The sequence below is a fragment of the Anomaloglossus baeobatrachus genome, assembly GCF_048569485.1.
Source record: "Anomaloglossus baeobatrachus isolate aAnoBae1 chromosome 11 unlocalized genomic scaffold, aAnoBae1.hap1 SUPER_11_unloc_1, whole genome shotgun sequence".
Lineage (NCBI taxonomy): Eukaryota > Metazoa > Chordata > Amphibia > Anura > Aromobatidae > Anomaloglossus > Anomaloglossus baeobatrachus.
Window position 1 is genome coordinate 546,624 of NW_027441825.1, and position 7,644 is coordinate 554,267.

Genomic DNA, 7,644 nt, shown 5'->3' on the forward strand with positions numbered 1-7,644 from the left:
CATGCTCCAAATCCATTTTAAAGCCATTTTTAAGGCATTTCGCGCATACATGAAATGAACACATTTTTCTCCAAAACTATAACAGATGCAAGCTTGTCCTGTTTGGTGGAGATAATATTTAATAAAATAAGTAGAAATCTACTAAAAGTTTCGTTTTTTTATATTGCCATCCTGAGATAATCGTCTCCATGCTCCAAATCCATTTTAAAGCCATTTCAAAGGCATTTTGCGCATACATGAAATGAACACATTTTTCTCCAAAACTATAACACATGCAAGCTTGTCCTATTTGGTGGAGATGATATTTAATAAAATAAGTAGAAATCCACTAAAACTTTTGTTTGGTTATCTTGCAATCCCGAGATAATCGTCTCCATGCTCCAAATCCATTTTAAAGCCATTTTTAAGGCATTTCGCGCATACATGAAATGAACACATTTTTCTCCAAAACTATAACAGATGCAAGCTTGTCCTGTTTGGTGGAGATGATATTTAATAAAATAAGTAGAAATCCACTAAAAGTTTTGTTTGGTTATCTTGCAATCCCGAGATAATCGTCTCCATGCTCCAAATCCATTTTAAAGCCATTTTTAAGGCATTTCGCGCATACATGAAATGAACACATTTTTCTCCAAAACTATAACAGATGCAGTCTCCGAAGAGTGCTCAAATGACATTGCAACAGCATGGGGAAGACCCCTTGAAGCATTTATCACTCAAAAGTCACAGCTGTGAATAATTTTGTCCGCGTTTTACGCCATTTTTACGGACTCACCAGAAAACCTTCCAAAATGACACCAAAATGCTTTTTCATAGCGGAAATGTTAAGGGCACATACCCAATAGTGAGATAGAGCTAATGTATGTTACTTTTTGAGATCAATACATGAAAGATTTTACGTAAAACATTGTGTGGCACTCCGATGTCCCTGAGAAGAGACGTACATAAAGGCTGTTTGGGTGGGAGAAGAGCGGAAGCTGTACCGTTGTAAAATGTTTATGATGCTTTTACATGTTTTACCGTTTTATTCTTTTTCAGTTGTGAAAATAAAACCGGTGATGGACGGGCAGCCCGCGGACGGTCTGCATTTTACTATAGGGGAATGTGGCGCCCTGGACAAGCCAGGTCGTCACAGGTACTACATTAACACACTCTACACTCCGGCTAGGCACACCGAAGCTAAACACAAATCCTAGTTGCCTTCCTCCAGGGGCTGATGTCCACACCAGGGGGTGGGCCAGGCGGTTGATCCCACCCACCGAGGAGTTCACAGTCCTGGAGGCGGGAAAAGGAGTCAGATTAGAGATCAGTTTTGGAGTTAGAGAAGTGAAGAGGAGAGGAGACTGACCGTGTCCGGGTGTGTGGCCCGGGCACTCAGCAAGGTTGGCAGACGGTGGTGACCTTCTGCAGGAGAGACTGATTGGAGTGAACCGTACGGACCGGGGATGGGCGGTGGCCCGCCGGTACCAGATCGGGGAGTGAAGAGAAGCCAGCACCATCCGGCAGGGCCTACGGACCCCGACCAGGCTAGGAGTCGCCGTAAAACCGGTCAAATCCGTTAGCGACAGGAACCTCCAGGGTTTCTCAGCAGTCAAGACCCGATTGAAGGCAACAGCTCACACCGTAGAGGGAAGCACAGTCACCGCCAAGGCTACAGTTCCCAGGGCCAGAGCCTGCGGGCAAAAGGGGCTCCCTCAGAATCCATCCAAGCTGGGGAGCGGGTTACCGGTGGGAAGCCCGCTAGATTTTGGGGGAATAAAAGGGGTCCAACACCACATCCCCACAGGTGCACACCCACCCATCAAAGAGAGCTATAAGCCAATACCACCTTCACATTGCCAGTGTACCAAGGACATGTTGAGCAACATGAAGGCGGCTGGGGTTATCCGTGACAGTTGTAGCCTTTGGGCAGCTCTGTTGATCCTATTAAAAAAGAAGGACGGCACCACTCCCCGTATTGAGGAATCGCTAGCTGCATTGAGAACTGCAAATTATTTTTCTACCCTTGATCTCACTAGTCACTATTGGCAAGTGTCCGTTGCTGAGGCAGACCGGGAGAAGACCGCCTTCGCCACCCCTATGGGTCTCTGCGAGTTCAAAAGCATGCCCTTCGAGCTGTGCAATGCGCCAGGAACCTTCCAGAGGCTGATGGAATGCTGCTTGGGACAAGATTTTAGGGTGTATAAAAAGGGAGATTAGATCCCGTGATCCCAACGTATTGTTACACCTCTATAAATCACTTGTAAGGCTACATCTGGAATATGGGAACCAGTTTTGGGCTCCACATTTTAAAAAGGACATTCAGAAGTTAGAGTCAGTTCAAAGGTGGGCAACTAGACTACTACAAGGAATGGAAGGCCTCCCATATGATGACAAGTTGAAAAACTTATTAAGTGATTATTGGCTGCAATGGGGCTTTCTGGCTGGTGCCAGCCTCTCTTCTTAGCACACAGGAACCACAATCCCTACACCATGCTTCAATGGATTCTCTCATCCCAGCCCAGTAAAACTACATATTTTACACAGTCATAAGCAGCCAAAAGGGATCTATTCTATTCAATTGCAAATGATCTAGATAAGACTGAGAATAAGATACTGCACGGGACATAGCAGAGTTGGTCAAGTTGAGTGGAGATGAGTTTGCTATTTGGCACAGCTTTTTGCATCAATAAAGCAAGTAAAAGGTGTGAAAGATAAAAAAAAGGGTGAAAGTGTGAAAAGTGAATTGGCCAAATTGAGGTGCATATAAAGTTTTTGCTTTCTTTCAATTCACTAATGGGGCTCATTTGAATCAGGTGAATTGAGCTCTGCTTTTGGAAACTGGGTTAAGAAGGGGTGCACCGGTCCTGGAGGTACTGCAATACCAGGTCAATGCGTGCAGTGGACAGAGCAAGATTTTTTCCATCTCCTTGTTCTAAAAATCCATTTAATATATGGTCCCCAGAGAGGGGACGTATCAGATATTAAACTGATAAGAACAGATTTAATTTTTTTTTTTTCTGTTTATCAGTAGGACTTCAAAATAACAAAGGTGATCGCCTCCCGTTGCCTGGGAACCGTCCAGGCACGAGAGGGCTATGTGTCACCAGAAGGCGCACACACTTCCTCAAGGCCGGCAGACGTGCAATCCCAGGCACCTTCCAGTACCGACCAAGGTAGCGTCCTCCGAAACTACACTTGATCTTAGCCAAAAGGCCGAGAAGCTATAACCCGAATTGGTTACGGCCTTGAGTGGCACCCTGGCCTATACCGGACACATCTTAGGGAGAGGGAGACAAACCCACGCCTACAGAAGACATTTTGTCACCCAAGCCAACCCTTGAAAAGGCTGTTTTGCAGAGCAAAAACAAGAAGAATGGTGCTTTTTGCAGCCGCCGCCCACTGCAATGAATCTGAATAACTCCTCCTTTTGGACACAAGCACCTCCCCTCCCCCTTGCAGTCTTTCCAATTCATGATACAAAAAGACGGACGGACAGGACAGGACAGGCTGCCTGACTTTCCGTCACTGCCACCCTTTGCCATCCTTGCCCGTAGAAAGCCCTTTCATCATCCCCAAACCCTAATCTTTTCCCTTCCCTTCCCAGATGCGTCTCACTCCCTTTTATTAGGAAGTGAGCGCAGCCTTTTCTCCGTTCTGCACATGCGCGACGTTAAACACAAATGCGCAGGCGTGCGTTCCATTACCCTCACTGCATTCCACTCCCATACAGGAAGTGGGCGCAGCTATTACTACGGTCGCACATAAAAGAACCCACGGCCACCACTGCACATAGCTGACTCCACCACAGGACACCCACTTCTACACCAACGCAGGTAAGACAGGATCGGCACCTCTATGCTCCCGTTACAATCAGGCTCAGTCACCATGTGATAACGCTCTCAACTCTTTAGTTGCAGGCTCCCCTTGCTTCACCTCCACTGGCTGTGCTGCCATTTCCTCTCCCACCTGGAAGGTATACTTTATTCCACTATTTTCCTGTTTCTCTATTCCCCCTTTTCCCATAACCTACTTTTATCTGCATTTGTGGGGTATCTATATGCTATTTACATCATAGTTTTATTCATTAATATGGAAGGGAAGAGTGCCCATGAGAGTGTTGAACTGCGGAGAGCAAGAGATTAAGCTGCTCCGATTTGCCACCATTGATAAGCTGTTCTCAGTAGATACACATGCTATCCAAACAGCAGCATCCACCATTGCTTCAGCCCACCCATTCAGTGACAGCTCACCAAGTCAGCCAGAGGAGTGGTGTAAGGAATTACACGTAGGCACTGACTCCACACCTTCACATCACAAGAAGGGGGTCTACAGGCTAGTGCAAGAATACGAGCAAGTCTTCAGCAAACATCCGCTAGACTTTTGAAGAATAAAAGGGGTCAAACACTACATCCCCACAAGTGCACACCCACCCATCAAAGAGAGATATAAGCCAAAACTACCTGCACATTACCAGTGTACCAAGGACATGTTGAGCAACATGAAGGAGGCTGGGGTTATCCGTGACAGTTGTAGCCTCTGGGCAGCTCCGTTGGTCCTGTTAAAGAAGAAGGACAGCACCACTCCCCTGTATTGAGGAATAGCTAGCTGCATTGAGAACTGCAAATTATTTTTCTACCCTTGATCTCACTAGTCGCTATTGGCAAGTGTCCGTTGCTGAGGCAGACCGGGAGAAGACCGCCTTTGCCACCCCGATGGGTCTCTGCGAGTTCAAAAGCATGCCCTTCGAGCTGTGCAATTTGCCAGGAACCTTCCAGAGGCTGATGGAATGCTGCTTGGGACACCGAAACTTTGAAACGGTACTGCTATACCTTTATGATGTTATTGTTTATTCTAAAGCAAACAAGATTTTAGGGTGTATAAAAAGGGAGATTAGATCCGGTGATCCCAACGTATTGTTACCCCTCTATAAATCACTTGTAAGGCCACATCTGGAATATGGGGTAAAGTCCTGAGCAGGTTGATAACCATTGGTTTGAGCATGGTAGGGTGTAGTGCGCATCTTCCTGCATCGGTAAAAGCTGCAGAAGTCCTTGAAGATTTCCGCTTCAAAGGCTGTGCCTTGATCTGTGAGGACTCTCTCTGAGTAGCCATGAGGTCTGCATAAGTGTGCTTGGAAGACCTTCGCTGCAGTATGGGCCATTAGATCTTTGACTTGTACCACAACCATAAATCTCGAGTAGTTGTCTACCATCGTAAGTGCATACGTGAGCTCGCCTCGATATTCTGCAACAAAACTCCCTTTTTCGATTTCAGTTTCAGCAAACACTCCTCTTCCTGTAGAAAATATTTATCATTACCTAAGACAGTCATTCTAATGCATGACAATATTAAGGCAATTTAGTTAAAACTTGTTTTAACTCACCTTTAAGGGGATTGATGTATTTCATGGTCAATCCAGGTTTGTCAGTGATGGCACTGACATAATGTATGGCGTCTTTTTCGGGCGTTATCCTTTGCCTTTTCATTGTGAAAATCCAGTTGCCTATATCAAAGCAAATTCTACTACTTGTAAAGTATGCAGAAAATGAAATGTAGAACATATAACATCAACTGCTTAGGAACGCATCATAGGTTAGTACTTAAAAGGATATTGTCATGTTCTAGTCATAATGCAAGCTGGACATTTTTCATGTTACCCTGTAATCGCCGGCCTGTTCTAATGCTCACAAGCCAAGATATAGGCTCAGCTGCTAAGGCTTCCCTCTGCCTTCTGAATGAAACTTGAATATGTCTGGGTCACTGTGTATATAGCAGGTGCTCAGAAAAAATAAGAGTCAATTCAATAGAAATAGCTCTGGCACACTATAGTGATCAATAACGTAAGAAAAGAACTCTTGGAATGCTGAAAATTCTTTATTTGTGCAAAAGGATAATTCATCCAACGTTTCGACCTTGTTTTTAGGTCTTTATCAAGGATAAAGTTATCTGTTATCTAAGATCATAAAGGGTTACAAAACCATATAAACACGTAATTAGTACATAGTACAACATAACAGTACAATATATTGCTACTTGAGAGTACAATGGGTCAAATGACCATGATGCACATACAAAAAATTTTTCCAAAGCCATAGTGAAAACATTTGTACTGAGGAAAGAAAATTTCCACATGACCTATCTGGAGAAACATTCTGGATCAAACAACCAAAAATAGTCAAGCAGGTAAATACACACCTATATGGATAACAGGATGATATGTGTTCAATTGTATAGCGTCATTGCCATTAAGGTACAAATGGAAAACTTGCAATCCTATATAGTGAAGGAAATGAACACATATCATATCAAAGAACACAGGAACATGGGTGTGAGAAAAACCTCAATGTTTATACTTTGTTCTTTATAATGGTGTGAACATGTATATGTCTCAGTACCTTATGCACTTGAGAATTCTAGTGAGTAGATCATGAAAGCCTATTTCAGAACTGGAATCGGTAAATAATTGTAGGTGGAATCTAAATGAAAAGATGGTACAAGTGTTATCATGACACGTGGGCTATAACACAATGGACCGTGTGACAAAGAAGAAAGGAGAGAAAGAAGAGGAAGAAAATGCAACTACCTGTAACATTACGTGATAGTCACTGGTAAGTATCACTTGACAATTCAAGTGAAAAAGGATTCCTTTATTAAAGGGTTCTCAGTCGCCTCAGGATCATGAAATACTAGGGTAAATGATATGAGAATGGGTAAGAAGCACCACTAAAGGAAATATGAGATGCAGGACATATATCTATAAACCCCTGAACTACATGATAGAAATAAAAAGAAGAAAAAAGAAAAAAAAGAAGAAAGAAGAAGAACACATAGAATGCGGAAAGAGAATGGGTACAACTACCTGAGTTACTGCAGGGAGGCCCCTGGTTGGTATTGTGAGGGTTAGTGGAATTCCTTCACTGAAGGGTTCTCAGTTGCCTCAGGTTCGTGAAAAATGCTATAGACAAATAATGCCCGGAGAAAAGGGGTTCATATACAGCGAATAATGGTAATACAAGGTACATGTGTCACATGTAATAGTATATATATATATATATTGTACTAAGCTCTACACCAGAAATAGAAAGTAGTCCCTCTGCCTTCTGTCTAGGTGCCCTGAGTTATGTCCTGTAAACTGTCACAGGGACCCAGACACACATGTGTAGTAGGAGAATATCCCTGCTGAGATGCCAGTGCTAGAGCACTCGTTTGCTGTGGAGTTGAACGCTATGTGAGCAGTTCTTACCTTCAATGAGCAGAAGTCTCTTTTTTCAGATTTCAATATCTCTGTGGGTATCTGGCAGAAATATGGAATACTCTTTACTGCTAAGACCCTGTACACCACTCCCACTAAAGGGGGCTTTACACGCTGCGACATCGCTAATGCGGAGTCGTTGGGGTCACGGAATTTGTGACGCACATCCGGCCGCATTAGCGATGTTGCTGCGTGTGACACCGATGAGCGATTTTGCATCGCTGCAAAAACGTGCAAAATCGCTCATCGGTGACATGGGTCTCCATTCTCGATTATCGTTACTGCAGCAGTAACGATGTAGTTCGTCGCTCCTGCGGCAGCACACATCGCTCCGTGTGACACCGCAGAAACGAGGAACCTCTCCTTACCTGCCTCCCAGCCGCTATGAGGAAGAAAGGAGGTGGGCGGGA

The 7,644-nt window shown here is 44.2% G+C and overlaps 1 pseudogene; it reads right to left on the bottom strand.

Moving 5' to 3' along the window:
- Positions 1-2,830: 2,830 nt before the first annotated feature.
- On the bottom strand, positions 2,831-3,036 carry LOC142260367 (U2 spliceosomal RNA; annotated as a pseudogene).
- Between the last annotated feature and the right edge of the window lie 4,608 nt (positions 3,037-7,644).